The sequence below is a fragment of the Canis lupus genome, chromosome 28 (assembly GCF_011100685.1).
Source record: "Canis lupus familiaris isolate Mischka breed German Shepherd chromosome 28, alternate assembly UU_Cfam_GSD_1.0, whole genome shotgun sequence".
Lineage (NCBI taxonomy): Eukaryota > Metazoa > Chordata > Mammalia > Carnivora > Canidae > Canis > Canis lupus.
In genome coordinates, this window is record NC_049249.1 from 16,810,872 (window position 1) to 16,831,586 (window position 20,715).

The 20,715-nt window shown below is 54.5% G+C and overlaps 1 protein-coding gene across 12 annotated transcripts in view; it reads right to left on the bottom strand.

Moving 5' to 3' along the window:
- Positions 1–19,988, bottom strand: part of ITPRIP (inositol 1,4,5-trisphosphate receptor interacting protein) — a 32,538-nt gene extending 12,550 nt beyond the window's left edge. For 2 of the 12 annotated variants that reach the window (XR_005380543.1, XM_038578729.1), the window contains exons 1-2: positions 14,487–14,653; positions 1,581–1,805 (exon numbers count right to left, since the gene is read on the bottom strand). The gene's annotated coding sequence lies outside the window, so the exon portion shown is untranslated. Of the gene's footprint in view, positions 1–1,580; positions 1,806–2,773; positions 6,048–6,103; positions 6,289–9,703; positions 9,842–14,486; positions 14,673–18,962; positions 19,288–19,452; positions 19,477–19,836 lie in introns of those variants that run through there. The other 10 variants (XR_005380544.1, XM_038578730.1, XM_038578736.1 and 7 more) reach the window with 10 other exon arrangements.
- Between the last annotated feature and the right edge of the window lie 727 nt (positions 19,989–20,715).

Below are 20,715 nucleotides of genomic sequence, written 5' to 3' on the forward strand. Positions count from 1 at the left end.
GACCGTCACACCAAGCTCTGTCCCACTGCGTCGGTGACTGTCTTGTAGGTCTTCTCCCGCTCAGCCTGCAGTCCTACCTCCTCCCCCACTGCTGTGTCTCAGTGCAGCCTTGGAAGAGGGAACTACAAAGTCACACACCAGGAATCCCGGCTGAGCAACCCATGGAAGCTGTCCTGTTTCTGGAAGCACAACCCACTTTGGCCAGGAGCCAACCCTTTTCAGTGGTCCCCGTCCATGATCGGGTGGGGATAACTCCAACTCCAGCTACAGGGGTGAACATATAACCCAGGCCCAAACTATTCCACACCCCTGTCTCCACAGTGTGGATTCATAGAGGAGCATAGGACCTCACTCCGGCCAATGTGAGAGACACAGAGAGATAGGATGTGCTGGGGCCGATGGGGAGAAAGACGGCCCTGGGGCCTAGGTTTGCCAGGGAGCAGGATCTTCGCTGCCCATGGCTCTCCAGCTCCCGCAAAGGGGGGTCTGCTTGAGAGGGATGCCAACGTAGATACACGCAGACTCCTTGGATACAGCTATGCCTGAAGCTGTTGCCTCTGGACTCATAAAGTCATGTAAGTCCATAGTTGCTTTGCTTTAAGTCAGTTTGAGCTGTTTTCCTATCACTTCAACCCACCTCCCCCCGGTTAATGCCGTGTAGCGAATGTGACTTTGCTCGAGGCAATAAAACCTAGTGGTTAAGAATAAGAAGGCTGAGTTCCAAGGCCAGCTCTGTCACTGATTAGCTGTGTGCCCTTGGACATGTTAACACACCTCTCTGAGACCCATTTTCCTTAATGGACAGGAGGAAAGCTATATGTAGTAACCACAGGGCGCAGTATTGAGGGATGTGGTGACCCATGCAAACTGTGTACACAGCACCGTGGATGGTGCACAGCATACATTTGTTGAATGGCAAGTGTTTTTGAACCAGTTTTGGGTCCTTGTCTTCCCCCACTGCACACCTCTCCTTCTGATCTGTAAGGCCTCATCCAAATTCAGACACTGACCTCCTCGACTTTTCCCAGGTCTCTCCCCAGGGCAATCTTGGATATAACCAGAGTGACTGAGTCATTGGATTTCCTTTCCTCTCATGAGTCGTCTAAACTTAAATCTCACTTCTTAAAATTGTGTCTCCACATGCCATTCCTCCAGGACAAATGGATTTTTAGATCTCAAGCCACCCCTTATAATTCTGGGAGTTTTTTAGATACTCTGAACCTGGGGCCCCATCCTGGGTCTGTTGAACCGGAATCTGCATTTTAATATCATCCCCATTAAAGTTTGAGAGGCACAGTCTTATGGGGTAAGCCTCACATTATACCCTCTCCTCTCCCAGAGGGGAACCTTGCCAAGTAATAATGAGCCTTTCCCATGCTTTGCCCTGCCCCCTTTCTGCCTGGGACCTCCGCTAGGAGAGCAAATGGCCAAATGAGGTTGTTGTTGGACTACAAAAGACACAGAAGGTTCCCCTGGCCACCCCCCAGCCTCGTATGCCAACACGCGCTTCTCCACATTGCTTGAGCCCCATTCCCTAACCTTGCATTTACACCCTTCCAACCACTTGTGCTGGTTCTTACCCTAATGGTGCCAAGAACAGGTGTGTGTCATCAGGTGAAGACAGCTCTGCAGGTTCTAGCCAGCAGTGCCAGGATGTACACGACTCGGGTTGCCACAGGTGGGTAAAGCCTGCTTCTCAGATGTGATTCTATCCCACACATAGCTGGACAACGAGCAGGAACCAAAAGCGGGATCCAGTGGTAGCAGAATTCAGCGTGCACACATATTCAGGCCCCAGAGGTGGACTTGGGGAGGAGAGGGAGGACAGGAGAAAGTGCAGGAAGTCAGATCGGAAGGGGTGTGGGGTGAGGAAAAAGTCCAGGGGGAAGCTAGCCAGCTTTTCTTCCCTAAGACAAGGAGTGGCTTGCTGGATAATTGCAGAAACAGGTCAGCCCTGGTTTCCACACAAGAGAAACATCAATGGAAAGTTTTGCCAGGGTGGTCCAAGGCAAAGCCACGAGGCAGGCTTACGAACGTGGATCAGGGTTTTAAGATAAAGGTGTGCAGTGCTAATAAGCACAGCACCAGGCAGCAGCCAGCTGGGAGAGAATTTGGAGGTTTTGAGGCCCTTGAGGGTCCCTGTACTATAGGCAGTCCCCTTTGGGCATAGCAGACCCTGACAGGTCACAGTAATAGTCCTGGGTGGCCCCTGACCCAGGAGGTTGGTCTCCACGCCAATTCAGGGTAGGATGCCAGCAACTGGGGAATAGCGCCATCGTCAAGCCTCCTCTTTCCCCAACAGCTTCCACGGGGCTACCTGTGTGCATCCTCGTGCCTTGTTCAAGGGCTGTAATGGCCTCCTTGTACTGGGACAGGCAAGGTTCAGAGCTCCAGACCAAATGGAGCCATCGACTCTGTATGGAAGGGGTTAGGAGGATGGATTTTGGATTCCAGAACCCAGCATGGGCACGTACTAGCTCTGTGACCTTGGACAAACCACCTAACTTCTTAGACTCTCAGTCTACTCATCTGTGAAATGGAAAGAATAATACCTGATGTTGGAAAGCTTGAACAAGATCATGCATATAAAGCCCTTAGCGAAATCCTTGCCCCTGAGCAAGTTTATAAAAGGGTCTCAGAGATGGGATGGGGAAACGCAAGGGCCCTGCCTGTACAGTTTCCTGATGGGCCATGCAGATGCCCCTACCAGGTACCCTGGCAGGAGGCAAGCAGCCCACAGTAACACTGACAGGAGTAGGGTTACAAGACTCACCCGAGCATGAGGGAGATGAGGTAGCAAAGTGGAAGGAGCCCGGGCTATAGAAACAGACAGGCCTGGGTTTGAAACGTGACTCTATCCTTGCCGAGTGGTCTTGCTTCATGGCACCACTGCTTTACCTTTGAGATGGAGCTAAGAGAAGTTCCTCCTTCCCAGGAAGGCTGAGTTAAGGGAGATAATCCAGTTCAGGTGCTTGGCACAGTGCCTAGCACAGAGTGGATGCCCTACATTAGCTCCTTCCCCCTAGGCTTCCACGGGCCTCTGTTTTCTCACCTGCTAAGCACCCCAGCCCTGCCAAGTGCTAAGGGGTGCGGAGGAAAGCACGCTCAAAAGTGCTTTGAAAGCACAAAATGCTCCTCTAGCATTGCTGTCCCTTGGCATGTCACTCTGCCCACCCTGCCCCCCAGCAAAGGGGAGAAGCCTTTGGAGCCTTGGATCCTCTTGGAGGTAGAGTCTGACTCACGTCAACTCCCTCCCAGGGATCAGATGAGATCCCAGTTGTCATTTTGCTCCTTTTAACGTCTGGGCAGGCAGGCTCTGCCTACGGCACCCTAAGGGGTGGGGAACAGGCTGTGGTTGCTCAGTGCTCACTAGATGGGGCAAAGTTGGAACCTCTGCTTCCCCTCCCCAAACCAAGCCACAGGGAACACTCCTCTGGGGGCCACAGGGCCAGAAGAATAAGGAGAAGGAACCAGAGTGGTGTGACTTTTATTGGAGACCACAGGGACAGGCAGGTATCTGGGAGCCTCTCCCCAAACTGTGGATACACATGCATGTATACACACACACACCCCTTCCCAAAGAGCCCCTTTCCTCTCAATTTCAAATTGTCCACTTCTCTCACCCCATGAGGCTGCCCCATACACGTGGCCTGAGCATCCAGTTGGGTTTGGCTTGAAAATTAACTTGGGTTACTCCTCGGGCTTTTGTCTGTCTGCTTGCCAGGAAGGCAGCAGGAAACCTGCTGAGTTCCTCTCCACCCCCCCGCTCCTGCCCACAGAGTGTGGTGGCCCATGCAGGTCACAGCTAAACTTAGCCTGGCAAAGAGCCAGGGTCACGAGGCAGCAGGGGCTGGGGCAGAGGGCTGCAGATGGTCAGGTCAGCCTGGACCATTGGTTTTCTCAGACCCTTATTCTGTGCCTGGCCAGAAGCCTCAGACCCTCCCTATCCCCTGGGGTCGATCACTCCTGCATCCCCCAGAGCCCTCCAGCACCCCAATCAGAGCTTAATCCAGTGAATTCCACTAGGAGTTGTCTAGTAGAGATTTGTTTCTGTTTATCAAACCCTCACTAGGCTGTGCTGGGTGCACTGTGACCCCCTTCCAAGTGGTAGGTGGTATCCCTGTTTCACAAACCTGTTAACCAAACCCAAGAGACGAAGCAATTCTCTAGCACACGACTAGAAAAGGCACAGCTGGGTTGAGATACCGTCTGTTCTGTTTCCACCCCGAAAGTCCACGTTCTTTCCACCCTGCTGTGTTTTCAGAGCACCTACTATGCACAAGGACCATGAGCCCAGCCTGATCCCAGGCACGGAGAGCACCACAACCCACATGTGGAGGCAGACAGCCACCAAGGCCTCACAGGACTTGAATGGGCTGGGGAGCGTTAATGGCACATGAGCAGTAGGCTATGAAAATGCAGAGGGAATTTCATTTCTGTTCTTTGGGGACCCCTCCTTGTCTGTGGACCTTCCCTGTGTCCCCCCTGCTGCAGAGACGTGGCTGTGCTAGCTTTTGGCTCCATATTGGTGAGAGCAGTGAGAGCCTGTTGTCCAGCCCCGTGTGTTCATCAACATCCCTTCTGACCTGTCACCCACCTACCCCCACTCGGGGCTGGGTGGCTGTGGCCTCAGCAGCAGAGGCACCCAGGACCCATTTCTCAGCAGCCAGCAGTCCCCTGGGACAGTGGTTCTCAAAATGTAGCACCGTGATCATCTGGGAACTTAGACATGCAAATGCTCAGATGCAATCCCAGTCCTGCTGATCAGAAATCCCAGGGCTGGGGCCCAGCACCTATGTCGCAAGGAGCCCTGTGGGTAGTTCCAGCACCCACTCAAGTCTGAGAACCAGCCCTGCCCAAGCCAGGCAGGCCTCCAGGAGGAGGAGGGTGCGGCTCCTGCGGTGCCCCTGCAGCCCAGAATCCTGCAGCTCGCCAGAGCTCTGCCCCACGCCCAGCTTGTCAGATGCAATTAGCTCAAGCGGCCCTAGCGTCATCGTCAGAGCTAAAAGGAACAGCTGAGTGGTTTCCTTATAAATAGAATAAAGGAAGGTGGGTTGATGGCAGGGGAAGCCACCTGTAGCCCAGATCCTGGGGGGTTTCTTGGGTCCCTCTCCCACTGCTGAGACTCTGCACCCTCTGAGGAAGAAGAGGCCAAAGAAGACAGAGCTGTCGTTAATTTTGGGCTGTGTGCCTGGTCTTGAGCTGGACTTTCTCAGTGCCAGCTGGCAAAGTACAGGACTGTTTGGGGGAAATCAAGCCACAAATTTAAGAAAGTCAGAATTTAGTGTATGCTCGTCTAAGCCCCATTTTACAGATGAGGAAACTAAAGAGACCTAAAGAGGAGACTCCTCTGAGCAGGAGTGGGGCGGGGAGGGTGTGGTTCAGGCTGGTGGGGTGAATCCCACATGGAGAGACAGGCCAGAGAAGTGGCGGCAGGTGCCCTGCAACAGCCGGTATGCATGAAGCTAAGCACTTTGAGTATATTTTGTCATTCGATTCTCGGAACATTAGTTCCATAGTCGCAACATCCTACCTTGTGAAGAGACTGACGGTCAGAAAGACCCACTGTGTGGCTTCTCAGATTCCCTGTCTGCAGGGAGCCTGTCCCCCTCCCTCAGTGCTCCTTCCATCCTCCCAGGGATGAGTGAGCCCTGCCACCTCCCAGGTATCACGGCCAGGCCAGCGGCAACCACTCAGATCATGGGGAAACTACTGTAGAGTCTGACCCTGCGTCTGTCTTGGGGGTGGAGTTTGGGCCCCGGAGAGCAAGAGAGCAAGCAGTCTGTCTGAAGCCCTGGTGAGGCTCTCCTGGGGTCTGGCTTGTCTGATCCCTGATTCCATGTCTCTTTCTAGCCCAGCCCATGCTGCGCCCCGGCGTCAAACAAGCTTCCCTGCCCAGCCCAGGGGCCCCTCCTCAGGGAGGACAAAATACATGCAGAGTAAGGAAGGGGTTTGTGGCTCTCACCGGCAGGCCTCCCTCGCCCATCTCAGAACTCCTGCAGCTCAGGCCACCTTCCCGCTCCCCCTTGTGTCACTTTGCCCACCAGTCCCTGCCTTCCTGGCTACAGTTCTAGCAAGTTCCCAAAGCTGAATGTCCTCTCACCTCCTCCAGGGCACCAGGCTTCGGGCAGCGCATGCAGCAGGCGCCCAGTATGCCAGTCAGAGCTGACTTATCATGCACTGGGGAGGAGATGGCCACTGCGGGGATGACATGTCTCCACAAACTCCTTTTTCTTCCCCTCAAGGCTGGGGGTAGGGTGTAAACGGACTCATCCTAGATGGCTCCCGCCCTTTCAGGACAGGAGTCTCCTACAGGAGAGGAGAAAGGCCTTGCAGCCTGGCCCACACCCCAGTGAGGGCATCTCTTGCTGAGGTTCCTCTTTGCCTGCACCCCAAATGGAGGAGGTGGGGTAGGGGAAAGGCTGAGCAGCACTGGGGAGGGGGCTGGGGCCTGGGGCCTCAAGCCTGACTGAGTAGGAGATGGAGGGCAGGCAAAGAAAGGAAGTGAGGAAAGAGGAAGGAAGAGAACCAACAAAGCATAATTGAGAAATGGGTTGAAGGGTGAGGTTCTGAGCCCCCAGTGTCTCTTCTCCATGTCCTTACAGCCACCCCCATTACCTTTCACCTCACTCCTCCCACTCAGCAGAACTTCTGTCTTGGCCGCCAGCCAAGTTCACCTTCCTCAGACCTGCCACCCTCACAGCCACTGAGGTCCTTCCCTTACCTGCTTTCAGTCACCCTCCCTGAAGGCAGGGGTTATAAGACCAAATGTGGGGGAGAGGGGTGGGGAAGGGGAGAGGTGACCATAGTAAATGGTCAAGGCTGCAGATGCTACAGATCCAAGTGATGCGCATGGGGTCAAATGGGGCCCACGTGCTTTCCCTAAAGGGGAGAGCCACCACATGGCATGTGCTGTGTGTGGAGAATGGCATGATCTATTTTTTCCCCCCAAGAGAAGCCAGAAATCTGGATTTTATCAACATCCCTCAATTTTACAATGTTGGGTGCTATTTCAAAAATTCTTTGAAAACCATGGAAGCCACACAAAGTATGTCAGTGGGCCACCTAAAGTCCATGGGCCCTGGTCCACAAGCCCCCTTTATGTGCCTTCTTTCTCCTATTCACCAGAACTCCCCACTTCCTCAGCATCCTCAAGGCTGCCCTTGACCTTGGGACTCTCCTCACTCTTCCTCCTTGGCAATACGACCATCTACTATTTCCTCCGTGAATAGGACTCCCTGGAATAGCCCCCCTGGCTCGACCTTTCTCCCCAAACCCAGTCCTGACTGTATTCCAGCGTCTCCCAGTCATCCCAGCAGCCGCCCCCAGAATAATCATAACCGGCATTTATGAGGGCTGGCTATGTGCCAGGCCTTCTCCACAGCCAGGCCTTCTCCACAGCCTCTCCAGGGACTAGAAGAAAGCAAACTGTGGCCTAATGGGTGTGCACTAAGGAGCACTTGGTATTACTGTCTAAGGTCTACGGTCCCCAGGACTGGAGAACTGGACCCCCACTGCCCCTCCCTAACCCAGGGGACCTGAGTGAGCAGGGGCCTGGGCTCAGAAGAAGCAGGGATCAAGACTGTACCCCAGTAGGGGTGCAGGAGAGAACAGGGAGGAGAGAAAACTCCCCTCCCTGCCATGCCCAGTAGAAGAGAGCCCATGGCAAAGTTTAGGCTGGGAAAGGAACAGCCTTCTCACCAAGGTGAGCTCTGCTGTCATCGCCCCGTGTCCGCACTGGCCAGACTCACAGGGGGTGCCCAGTCACACCAGCCAAAGTCACATCGGCCAAAGCACTAAGTTTCCTCAAGGCCCACTTTCAGAGGGGAGAGGTTCAAAAAGTCACCAGGAAGCCAGCCCCCTCCTCTGGTCTGGGGTGAGGCAGCTGACCAGCCCGAGCTCAGGAAGGACAGGGGCCTGGATTCGGCTGCCGTGGGTGGGAGAGCCCACATCCTTCCTGTTCCCGCTCTTCCATCAGCAGCCCATACATATCCCTTGGCAAGCAACAGATGGAGAAGGCAGGGAAGCCATCAATCTCCCAGGAAGGACACGGTGTCTGACATCCCCACAGCACGTCATGGGAAATCACCGTGTCCTGGGACAGATGGACTCCGGGGAGTCTCAGAGGCTTAGGCCCGGCAGACCCCAGAGACAGCAAGGGGCTCCCCCTGGCAGCCTTTCGTCCAGGCCCACATCCAGCTTTCTTTCACCTGTTCCCCCAGGGAACTTTGAATCCAACAGTTCCTGTGGTGGGTTGGATGGTGACCCTCCAAAAGTTAGGTAGGTCCACATGCTGACACCCAGGCCCTGTGAATGTGACTTTACTTGGAAGGAAGGGTCTCTACAGATGTAATTAAATTAAGGATCTTGAGATGAGCTCAGCCTGCATTACCTGGGTGGGCCCTAAATCCGGTGACAAGTGTCCTTTTTTTTTTTTTTTTTTCAAGTGTCCTTATAAAGAGACGGAAAAGGAGCAAACAGACACAGAGGAGAAGGTGATGGAAGCCAGAGGCAGAGGCTGAAGCAAAGCTGCCACAGCCTGGAAGGCCTACAGCCACGGCACGCTGGACAGGACAAGGGAGTAGCTCCCCTGGAACATTCAGAGGCAGTGTGGCCCTGAGGGTAATCTGATTTCAGATCGGGCCTCCAGAATTTTGAGAGGGTCCTTTCTGTTGTTTCACGACCCAGTTTATGGCGTTTTGTCAAAGCAGCCCTCAGAGAACAACACAGTCTCGAAGCCCAACGCAGCCTCCTCGCCCCACTCTGATCCCCAGCTACCTCTGAGGCAGCCTTTCCTCTGCACCGAAGCCGGGGGCTCCCCATCCTGGCTGGCATGAGCCTTTGGAATCGGCTCCTTTGAGCCCTCCCTAACGCCCAGCCACCCCAGGTGGCCTCCTCCTCCCTGGAATTCTCCTTTCTCCATCTCACTGGTTTCTAATTTCCATGTGACACAGGTCAGAGCTTTAAGACTGATGTTCAGGGCCTGGTCCCACCAAGCCTTGGGGGTCCCCTCCGTTCCCTTCCCACCTGCCCTGGCTACTTCAGATTACTGACTGCCCCCAAACACCTCCTACACGGCCCCAAATTCCCTGCACCGTGTCCACACCACACAACCCAAACCCTACTCAATGGTCCTCACAGCAAGCACACCTCAGAAACTGCCTCCAAGGGCCTTCCCCATCTCTCTCCACCCCTAACTCCTGAGACAGATCCTTCTTTCTTGAAAGGGAGGAGACCAAGCCGGAGTTGGGGTGGGGGGCGGGCTGGAGCAGATGGCATCTGTATTAAGCCCTTCTGAGTACAGCTAAGCCTGGTGCCTTGTGCAGATGGCATCGCCAGAGAGGTCCCATAGCAGGAACTCCCCCCCCCTCCCCGCCCTGCTGCCCGCTGCCCGCCTCCCTCTGTAGTTAGCTCAGCTCAGCAGTACAGCGGTCCCTGGAGCTGAGAGGTGGAAAAATCACTCAAGGTCTCACAGGAAAAGAACAGGGGAGCCAGAGGCCATGCTAGGCCCACAGCTCCAGACCCTGCCCTCCACCTGGTTCACCCCATCCTGCTCTTTTATCACAGTGAGTTGCCTGAGCTCTGTTACCCCATGACTCCCGGGGCCAGGAAGGCTTGTCCTGACATCCCCCGAAGTGGCCGGCAGAGACCAAACAGGTGGCCTGCTCCATGCTCCATGGACCCATGCATCCTGGGGACCCACCAGTGCGCTCACATCCTGTGCTCTGGAGACACACCCTTTTCAAAAGAAGGTATCGCACAAGTCCTCCGTTCTAGGGAAGGATGCGTTTCCTACAGCGAGCGTGCACCAAAGCGTCTCCCTTGGTCCCCAGATTCCCACCTGGCGTTTCTGGACCTGAAATCACATGTGAACAGCGGAAACACAGAGGTGACCATTTCCCACAGTGAAGCAGCCCTCATCTACCACCACACGCTGGCTAGGCTCGAGCTAGTATTTCCCTGAATCTCCCTCCACCTCTGGGCCCCATCTCGCCCACAGGAGCACCAGCTGGGAAGGAACATGAACACCCACGTCAGGGGGGGGGATGCCGAGGCTCCCCAGGCTTGTACCCCCTCTCTCCCTCCACCCTGTGTCCTCTACACCCCCGGCCTCCCAGCAGAGTAGTGGATGGGCAGCATGGGCAGGCTCCAACAGCAGCAAACATGCTGCCTCGATGGGGAGGGTATCTGAGGGGATGAGCAGGAACCAGAAAGAAAATATGAAGGCAAACAAAGTGGAGACAAAGCCGTGCTTCCGCCACCACCCTGCTTCCCCTCTCACACATGAGCTGGGGATGGATGGAATGAAACAGGCTGCTGGGCGCCACCTTCCTGGTGATCCCCTGGAGAACAGACTAGCTCATAAAGATGACCTGGCTTCTCCGGGGAGGGCAAGGACGCCTAGGGCTTTCTATGGCCACAGAAAGGCCAGCTCCCTACCTCCTCAGTCCCCATTGGGCTCCCTCTCACTCACGTCCTGGCTTGAGGGCTTCTGGCCCCCACACATTGAAATCCCAGGCTGTCTCCCACCCTGGTCCCCTGTGGCTGGGGCGGTACTGGACACAATGCCTGGGCCCCAGCTGGGCAGGGCTGGGGGGGGAGGCATTGGGGAAGGGAAGAGCTCTGGGCCTCCTGCATGTACACACACACACACACACACACACACACACACACACACACACAGCCTGCAAAGATCTAAAACCCCTTTCATCTTTATAAAGAGACACAAAGGCAAGATGGGGGCCAACCCAGTAGTTAAACACTTCAGAGCTTGTGGCGGGCCTCTCTGCTTGCGCTCTCTGCTGCAGGCACCTGGGCTGAACCACAGGCCCAGAGCCGCCTCCGTCAGGGCAAACCCGTTCTCCCCGTCCGGGAAAGCAGAGGGCCTAGACTGTAGGCCAGGAACAGCGGAATCGTCTATGGCTGCACAGAGTCCCCTTCCCCTGAATTAGTCAAAACACCGACAACCACAGGAGGCAGCCACAAGGGACCAGGGTGATGCCTGTGCTCTGCCCTGGCTTCTGCCCGAGGCTGCGCGGGGCACGCGGTGGGTGGGCCCGAACCATGGGCAGGTACCAGCGGGTCAGGCCGGGGCGGGCAGCCGCTGCCACTGCCAACGTCCCGGGGACATACTCCGCCCCAAGGCCACCCAGAAACAAACAGCCCAAGGCGCTTCAGCTCAGGAGAGCTTAACACTTGGCCGAGGCTTAGTGTATAGCAGCGAAGGGGCCAGACTCCGGAATCAGAGGGCCCGGGTTTGAACCCCAAGTCTCTCACGGGCGGTAACGACGGGCATGGTGGTCACATACATGGTCGTGCTCCCTAAAGGACATGCTTATCTGCGTTGGTATGGGTCATAAGGCCAGGGCTCCCCTTTGCTCCTGCATCTTAGGGACTCTGACTCATCTTAGGTGACCCACATCCCTGTGGCACTCAGGATGCCTGGGGACTTGGCCTGGTTGTCTCCTCCACCTCCCTGTTTCTCCAAAGGCCCCAGGGGCTGCCACAGAGGGAGACAGGAAGCTTGGCACCTGGGGACCTCATAGCCTGCCACCACCCCCACCCCCCAATCTGGCAGCATCAACACTGACCCTCCTCCAGGATCTTCGGAGCAGCTAGAAGGAGAAACCACTGTTGGTGCCTGATGTCCGGTATTACTGTGATGCTTGCTGAGTGAATGAATGATGTCAGGACTGGGGGGAAAACCTCACTGGTTTTACTCCCAGGAGCACGAATTTGAAATGGGGGTGTAGTGGGAGATCCCTGACTAAGTAACTTCTAAGTTTTTTCTTCCTGGGAACGCTCTGCAGTCAGAAAAGCAAAGTGCTGACAGTGGTGGGTGCCTTGGGGAATGTGAGCAAAAACTCTTTCAGATGCAGGCCCCCAGAGACAGACCTCAGCCACTTCAGGTCTGGACAGCCTTCGCTGAACCATAGGCTGACTCACCACTCGAGTTTACCAAGAACACAGCCCAGGAATGAACCCCAACACAAGTTTATCTGACCGCCAGCTGCCTCTCCCTTTGACGCTCACTTCCTTGCTTGAGAGTCTTACAGAAATGTAAGATAAATGGAGGATATGGGATTTGAAGCAAATTCAGGAAAAGAAGCAGAGAAGCACCGCTTGATGGAATGGCAAGCAGTTTTCCCTTTCTGGAAAAGAACAGACTGGCCCTATGGCCCTATGCCCCATGGGAGAGTTTAAACAGTAGCAGCCCAAGTGTGACATTTACTAAGATTTAGGCATTCTGCAAAATGCTTTGAGTCTCATCTGCACAATAAGCCTCTACGAGAGGCAATATCTTCATTTTACAGATAAGGAAACTGAGGCAAAGACTGGAGGGATCCCTGGGTGGCTCAGCGGTTTAGCACCTGCCTTTGGCCCAGGGCGTGATCCTGGAGTCCTGGGATGGAGTCCCACATCGGGCTCCCTGCATGGAGCCTGCTTCTCCTTCTGCCTGTGTCTCTGCCTCTCTCTGTGTGTATCTCATGAATAAATAAAATCTTTAAGAAAAAAGACTGGAGAGGCTACTTGCTCATTATCAGCATTGGAATTTGAACTCAGGACTGACTTTCAAGTCTCTGGTTTTCCCATGATGCTGTGTGACCTGATTATCTGTGAAATATTACACGCACCTCTGGGCTTCCCTGTACCATTTAAGGCAAGGCAGGTGACAATTTAAGTGAAATCTGGATATGAAGCAGGGAATCAGTCTTAATGAGCTTTCAAGGTACTTCCCACCCAGAGATTCTGGGTGTGCGACCTGGGATGTCTGAGACCGCTTTTCAGCCAAAAGGGCAGTGTATCAGGAAAAGGGAGGGAGGACCCTTTGGACACTGGACAGTGTGTTTTATGGGGAGGCCTCAGGAAGAAAGTGGCATTTTGGGGGGGGGGGCACTCAGGGGTAAGACCTCGGCATCCCGTCTCGTGCCCACCAGCCCAGGCTCACTGCGGTCCCACACTCCTCCGCCTCCTGCCTCTTCACTTGACTGGGAACAAAGTCTCAGCAAACAAAGGACCTTTTCATGAACTTGAGGCGGGTCCTCTGACTGCTACTGAGAAGGCTATTGAAACAGGCTCCCAGGAGAACAGTTTGTTATGAGCACATGGTTTTGTACCAACAAGCAGGGCTAGAATTATGACAACGCCCTCCCTATGGTTTGGTGCAGGTTAGTTAGAAGGAAACTCTCCTGTTACCCACTTAAGGCAAATGACCTGGGGGTGAAAGTAGGAGTAGCCCAGGACAGCTCCAAAGCTGAGCCCTCCTCCCGGGCAGCGAGTGCTCCACTCTGCCATTCACCTGGAAGAGAGTCATTTGAAAATTATGGGCTTTCTATTTTTTCCCAGGACTTCTGAGGATTTTATTTTTTAATTTATTTTTAAATTTTATTTATTTATTCATGAGAGACAGAGAGAGAGAGGCAGAGACACAGACAGAGGGAGAAGCAGGCTCCATGCAGGAAGCCCGAGGCAGGCTCGCTCCCAGGTCCCCAGGATCACACCCTGGGCTGAAGGTGGTGCTAAACCACTGGGCCACCTGGGTTTAGGTTTAAAAGGTTTAAAATCCTTATCTGAGGATTTTAAAGTGCTCTGTATATTCATTCTCTGGTACTGGCTGCTATTATCCCTATTAACAGGTTGAGAAACTGAGCCCTAACTGCTAATACCAGAGTGAGTCACAGCAGAAGACCTGGGTAGGTGGTTGGCCTGGTGTCTTCTCACCTCTTGACACTCAGACTTTGTGGGATTCTGCTCTTTGGCAGGACGCAGTTGATACCTGTGCCCATCCTCTCTAATGCCACTCTCCAAATCCTGGGATGTATCTCAACCACTTCCGAACCCCTGTATGAACTACTGGGGAGGAAGGGATTCTGTAGCTTTAGTTTAAGCCAAGTTGAAACTGTGGCGTGCTAGAGCTGGCGAGAGGTGAGCTGTGCGACCTTGCTTCTGTTCCCAGCTGTACCAGCTCTTGGAGCTGCAGATCCCAGATATTCCTCTTCTCTGCGTGCATTTGATTATAAAGCTCCATGAGGTCAATGAATCCCTAGCACACTCATTGCCTTGCACATTGCAGGAGCACAAGAAATACTTGAGCAATGAACGGACAGTCTCTCTTAAGTCAGTTCCTGTAGCCAGGACGTGGGCATCCTTGTTTCCCACTTTCCTTTGGGGGTGAGGGTGGAGAAAATGGGAAAGCCACTCTTCTGATCACCCTATCACTGCTCCCCTACCTACCACTCTCCCCCACCAGATCAGGCTGTGAAACCCAAGGCCATGGAAGCTGCCAGAAGCTACTGTAAGATGTCATACTCTTTGCTTCAAGTCACAACTCAGAGAACTACACAAAACTGCTGGTCTCAGCACTGAGCTCTATTCACTTGGGCCAAGCCCAAGGCCCAGAGGCCTACCACCAACTGGCTCACAGCCCAGACCTCTGAAAATGCAGCCCCTACCTGCCCCCCTTGCCCAGCCCCTGAGAAACACACCTGGGATGTCACACCTTCTATGCTCCCTCCCTTCAACATCAGTCCTACAGTTGGAGTGGTTCTTATTCCTCTCAGTTGCCTTAAGGTGGAGGTGTTGCCGTGGGCAACAGTGATGTCACCTTCCAGGTGCTTCCATTCTGCTGATGTCAGGGGGTGGGCCACTTGGATAGAAGGGCAGTACGCTTTCTACAAGAAAATATCACAGGTCTCAAACTCCTGAGGAGGGCCCTATAGACCTCTGAGGCACCCCCAAATGACCCTCTTCCTCTCCCAGAAGACCTCACCTTTCTTTCCCCTCTGGATGCCTGTTCAGGCCAAGCCTCAAACCTGGCTGTCCCTCCCCCAGAGCTGGCGGAAAGGTGAGGACTAGCAGCTGTGTCCTCACCTCTGAACAAACCACAGCAAGGGCACGGATGAGCAACTTTCTTCTAAGCCTCTGAGACAGTCTGGGTCCCTACAGCCTTGTCCTTTGGCCAGACATCAGTGGCAGTAATGGGGAAGCCAGAGGCCCAATTCGGCAGAGAATGTGGATCCTTGACTGAACTCAACCTGTCTTTAAGAGCTCATACTAGCCAGATAAGAAGTTGATGCCAGGTACAGGGCTTGGTGTTTTCTACACATGTCCTGTGAGTGGTTATCCCCAATTTACCAATGATGAAACTGAGGCTTGAAATAGTCAAAGTGCTTGCCCAAATACAGAGAACATCAATCTACTGGGTGGTGGAGCCAGGACTCAACCCAAGTCCACGCTACTCCAAAGCCCATGAGGGTCACAGCTCCTTGGCACCGGGTCACCTAGAGACTGTAGCTTACTAAAGATGAACCGTGAGGGAGCCTGACCAGAGATCACAGAGAGCCCTTTAATTCCAAAGAGGCCATTTGGGCAGGCCAACTGATCCGAGACAGCCAAGGCAAGCAGTGCCTTAGTACAGCTTCATGCCTATGCTCACAAAGGGGCTGCCATAAGTGGGCAATCTGGGGTCTTTCACTTCCCCAAGCATCTGTGATTAGCGATCTTGTTTCTTCGCTAAATCCTCTTAATTTACATACAGCATTTATCCCTGTGGCCTGGCCTTCAACCCTGAAACTGTATAGTGGTTAACTTTTACAAATAAAACTACGTAGCTGGGAGCTAAGTAAAATAGAAATAAGCTAGGGGCACCTGGGTGGCTCAGTGATTGAGTGTCTGCCTTTGGCTTGGGTCACGATCCCAGGGTCCTGGGATCAAGTCCTGCATCAGGGTTCCCCACATGGAGCCTGCTTTTCCCTTTGCCTGTGTCTCTGCCTCTCTGTGTGTGTCTCTCATGAATAAGTAAAAAATTTAAAAAATAGAAATAAGCAAAATGATGCAAGAGGAAATGGAGAAATCCTATCAGGTAGACACTGCCCCCAAGGCACTGGCCAAAAAGATCTAGACAGCCAGGCTGACTGGAGTACTGGTCTATCTGGCAAGTATCTCTCCACTGATGAGAGGGCCATAGAGTCAAGAGAACCCCATTATATTAGACACCCCACTCCATGCCCCGCTTTGCCAAGCATGAGCTGCCTGGATCTTTGTATTCCTATGTGGCTCGGCCAGGATACAGTCTGCATGATGGTGACGGTCACAAGTCTTCCCAATTAATAAACTAGCATTCTAATTTGCAATTAATAAACTAGCATTTTAATTTCCCACTTCTGGGAGCTTCTCGAGGTGACTCAGTACTCCAAGTCCAAAATACTCTGAAAATTGTGGAGATGAGGTTTCTGAATAAGCATAGCTAACTAAGAGCTAGGCTTGGGACAGGTGACAAGATGTACATAAACAGCACCCTTTATGGGAAATCTGCTGGGTATCAGCTGGTCCTTCCCAGGAGACTTCGAAGCATCCTCATGGCCCAGCAGCTAGTTTATTTAAAATACTGTCTATAGATAGTATGTAGTAAAATGCTTCATTCCAGCTAATTAAATGCTAAAATGTATAGTGTGGAAAATAAATGATCATTTAGATGTAGCTATAAGATGGAATTTTGGGAAAGATTCCCTGAACGAGTTTGGGAAGGGCATTTACAGGTGAACAGGGCCTAGACAGGGAAGGGAAGAGGGGACAGATGGGGCCCAGGAGGTGGGAAGAGCTGGGACAGCATGTTTGGACACTCGCCAACTTGTTCCACCCCTGAGGGCATTTCCTGCCTTGGTCAGGGGCCCCACGTAGCTCTGGCCTTCTCTTTCTGTACAACGCCCAGGTGGCACTTACTCATCACTCTCACGTCAGGCCCCAAACTGGATTTGCCACCTCACACTGTCCAGCAATTAAAGACGAAAGTCAATTGATACTTGGGCCTGGCCTCCATGAGCCATCAAGGCTGACTGAGCATGCTCTTTTCCCCTTATCTTTCTGCAGCCAGATGAGTTTTCTATCTTTCCTCCCTCTGAGCAGTTTTCTGTCTTCCTCTGATAAAGAAAAGACCAAATCATACAAGAGGCTTGCTCTTCCCTTCTTCCCACTAGGGCTCCCAACCAAACAAGTTTATTTTTTTAAGATTTATTCACTTATGAGAGAGAATGAGACAGAGCATGCAAGTGGTGGGAGAGAGAGAGGGAGAGGACCCCAAGTTCCTAAGCAGACTTCTTGCTGAGCATGGAGCCTGCCCCTGCATGGATCCTATGACTCCCGAGATGATGACCTGAGTGGAAACCAAGAGACGCATGCTCAACCAATTGAGCCACCCAGGCACCTGGCAAACTAGCTTTTTAAAATTAACCGACTTCTTACTCTAGGTTCAGTGATTGGGACTCAGCTTCCAGGCTCCTAAACACTTCACTGCTCTGTGTCTTAGCTTCCTCATCTATACAGGGGTAACAACACCTACCTCATTGGACTACTATGAAGATTAAATGACTTAATGAAAGGAAAGTGGTTTTGGGGAAAAAAAAAAATCCTGGCAAATAAATGTTAGGCCTTCAATAATTGTTGGTCATCTGGGCTGCTGCGTATGGTTGCACAGGTGATATACTGCTCAAGAACACTTGGCCTGAGTATGGTTAAGGATGGATCCAGCTCACAAGCACTTGCCCAGCTATGCGCCTGGGCCATATCCATCAAGATGAGACCCCAACATGGCATCCTAAATGTCACCAAGGTGCCACCCTCTTGCAGAAAGATGCATCTTACTCTAATTCACACAAGGGACGGAACTGGCTAGCAATAGCCTTGGCGATTATTAACAACCCTTGGCATTCTCAGATATATCCCTCTCCCCAGCAAGACTGGATTAGAGGGGGATTGGTCTGAGATGGACTGGTCTCAGCCATAAGTAAGGTCCTAGCACTCTTGGTAGGACATTTCTCTGTCAAAACCCCACAGGCTGCATTGCGACCTCATCCCTACTGAGGGGACTTGTCTGCCCCAAACGTGGAGCCACAGTTTTGTGCTCTCTCCTTCCTGACTGCTAGTGGCCACCTGCCTCTGCTGGCAGGGATGGCAGTGCACTACTAACTTCTAGTTGTTGCCAAGTTACTCCTTACTTCTGAGTGAAAGCTATCTCCCTGCTTCTAATTGGTGCGTCTCTGAGCAAACCTTTGTGTCTGTGAGCAAACTTTTCCTCAAGTGACAGTGCTGGAGATTCCTGAGGGCCACGGCCTCATCCCCCTGGGCTTCTCATCCTGGAGACAAATGCGGGTGGTTCACTCCCTTCTCCCTCACAAGATGCGCTTTGCTGACCCCCCATTGCCATGCCAGCCCCTCTCCCCTGGACCACTTCCCTTTGGCAGTGCCATCCTTTGCTGGAGGGGGCCTGGAGGACTGAGCTCACCGTAGGGGCTCTGCTGGTCACTGCCTCCCAACTGAGATGTGTACCTCCTCCATCAGACAGAATCCCCCACCTTCTTTCTCTTTATTGACTCCAGGGCGTTTGAGAAGGGACAAATACAAAACCAGCTTTCTCCCAGGTAGTACTTTCTCGGGTGGGCACTTTTGCCAGAAGCCCCTGCTAGATGTTCTTCCCTGTTCTTGCCCTCAGATAAAAAGTTCACCCCCACACCCTGGTCTTTGTTTCACTTTGAATCCTGCAGGAGCTGGGAACCACTCCTGGTAAGGTGACAACTTCTGGGATGATGGCATCGGGTTAAAAGTTCAGATCCTTGCCCCCTGAAATCCAGAGCTTGAAATTGCTGCATCTTTGCAAATTACGGAGCTAGGGGATGGCATCTGAACAAAAGCCATCCACCCAGGGAGAGCAGAGAGTCAGTATAACCACTTTATGGTTACCCACAAGTGGAAAATATGAGGGCAGAATGGCCTGGAGCAGCAGCAGGCACAGGGAATTAGCAAACAATGAAAGCCACTTAGGCACGTAGGCTGGAAGGAGGGCTCCATAGCACAGCCCATTATGTTAATAATAAAGAGGTGAACAGCAGCAACTCCACCTGCGTGTGCGGTGCCATGTTCACAGCTAACCTGGACCTGTGACTGCAGCGGGCTCAGATCAGCTTTACCTGGCAGCCTCTCCGGGGTACAACTGGCTTGTAAAAGGCAGGAAGGGCTCTGGGTCAAATCCAAAAGAGTAACAAGAAAACAGAACAGGATTCTCAAACTGATTCAGATCCCCCAGGCCGGGGTCCAGGATCTGCCCGGCATCTGGAGCTCTTCTAGTTTTGAAGGCGGTTCCTTCTCACACCAGGCAGGGGATGTGTGATCCCTGAGTGGCTCCGTAAAATATGTTCCCCTTCTTGCTTGGTAGCATTTTGATTTCTAAAGAGGAGCATTTGGGATGGGAAGCCCGGCCCTGGGGCTTCTGAGTCCCATCACCTGGAAGCCAGAAAGCTGGAGACACAGGGGGGAGAGGTGGGGATTGGGTTAAGGGTCAGGCGATTTGCAGCCGCAAGAGGAAAGTCCTGCACTGCGCGGGGTCTCCAACACTCGCAGTCCCGAAAGAGGAAGCTGCGGAGGCTCCCTCGGGCCCCCGTAACCCCATAACTTCACTACCTTAAACCGAGAGAGAAAACAGGCAGCCCTCCTACTGCCTCCTTGCAGGAGGGGAAGAGCCGGGGACCGGCCCGTCGGTCTGTCCGCGCACGCACGCTGCACTCAGAAGTAACGGACCGCGGGGCGGGAGCGACCGTCGCCGCGCGGGGGTGCAGCCAGGAGGCCCGGGGGCCCCGGCCCGGGCTGCAGCGGAGACGCCGGGGGCGCGGAAGGGCACGCAGCCGGCCGCCCCGCGCCCCCAGCCCCGGCGCCCTCCGCCGCGCCCCCAGCCCCCGCTCCCTCCACCGCGCGCCCCCGGAGCCCTCCACCGCGCGCCCCCAGCCCCCGCTCCCTCCGCCGCGCGCCCCTTCCCCCCCGCGCGAGGCGGGCGCCCTCGGGACTCACGCCGGCCTTCGTCCCCTCCCGGCCTCCGCGGGGACCGCGCCAGCCCCGCAGCGCGCGCGGGGCCCCAGGGCCCGGAGGCCGCGGTTCGCGTCCCGCCGGGCGCTTAGAAGGACGGGGGCGGCGGCTCCACGGCCGGCTCCCGCCCTCGCGCCTCCATCCGCGCGGCCCCCAGGGCGGCGGAGTTACTCATTTCCTGGATGTCACAGAAACTTTTTCCTCCTTATAAGAACAAAACACCCGCCTCTGCCACGGGCCGCCGCAGCTCCTTAAGGAGGACCGCGCGAGTCGCGGTGAGGCGGCCCCAAGAGGTCGGCCCCCGCCCCCCACAGGAACCCCCGAGAGGCCAGCAGACCCGGAGGGCGACCCTGCGAGTCGGGCTCCGGCCTCCCGAGTCGGCCGGCGCGGGGGGCCGCGGGGCGAGCAGGACGCCCTTAAAAGGCAGCGCGGGCGGGCAGGGGGCGGGGGTTAAGGCGCGGCCCCTGGGCTGCGAGCTCTCCGCGGCGCGTTTTACAAGCGGCGGGATCCCAGCCCCCCCCCCCCCCCCCGCTTTTGTCCTGGGAGGGAACTGTACGTCCAGACACGACGCCGGCCCCTTTCTTTTTCCGCGGCTCGAGTGGACGAACAAGGAGCCACGGGCCCCCGTGCCTTGCTCCGGGCTGAGGCTGCACAAAGGATGGGCACCGCCCGCCTCCCTGCAGAGGGCGCTGTCGGGCCCCGAGCCCGCCGCCGTAGTGCAGTTAGACCCCGTGTGTGAAGTTAGGGTCCCGGGAATCGGGTGCCCAGGTGCCCCCCCCGCCCCCGGGTGCGAAATCCGTAGCCTCTCCTCCTTGTGACCCGCCGGCTGTCCCGGCCAGGGGGAGTGGCGGCCGCGGCTGGAAC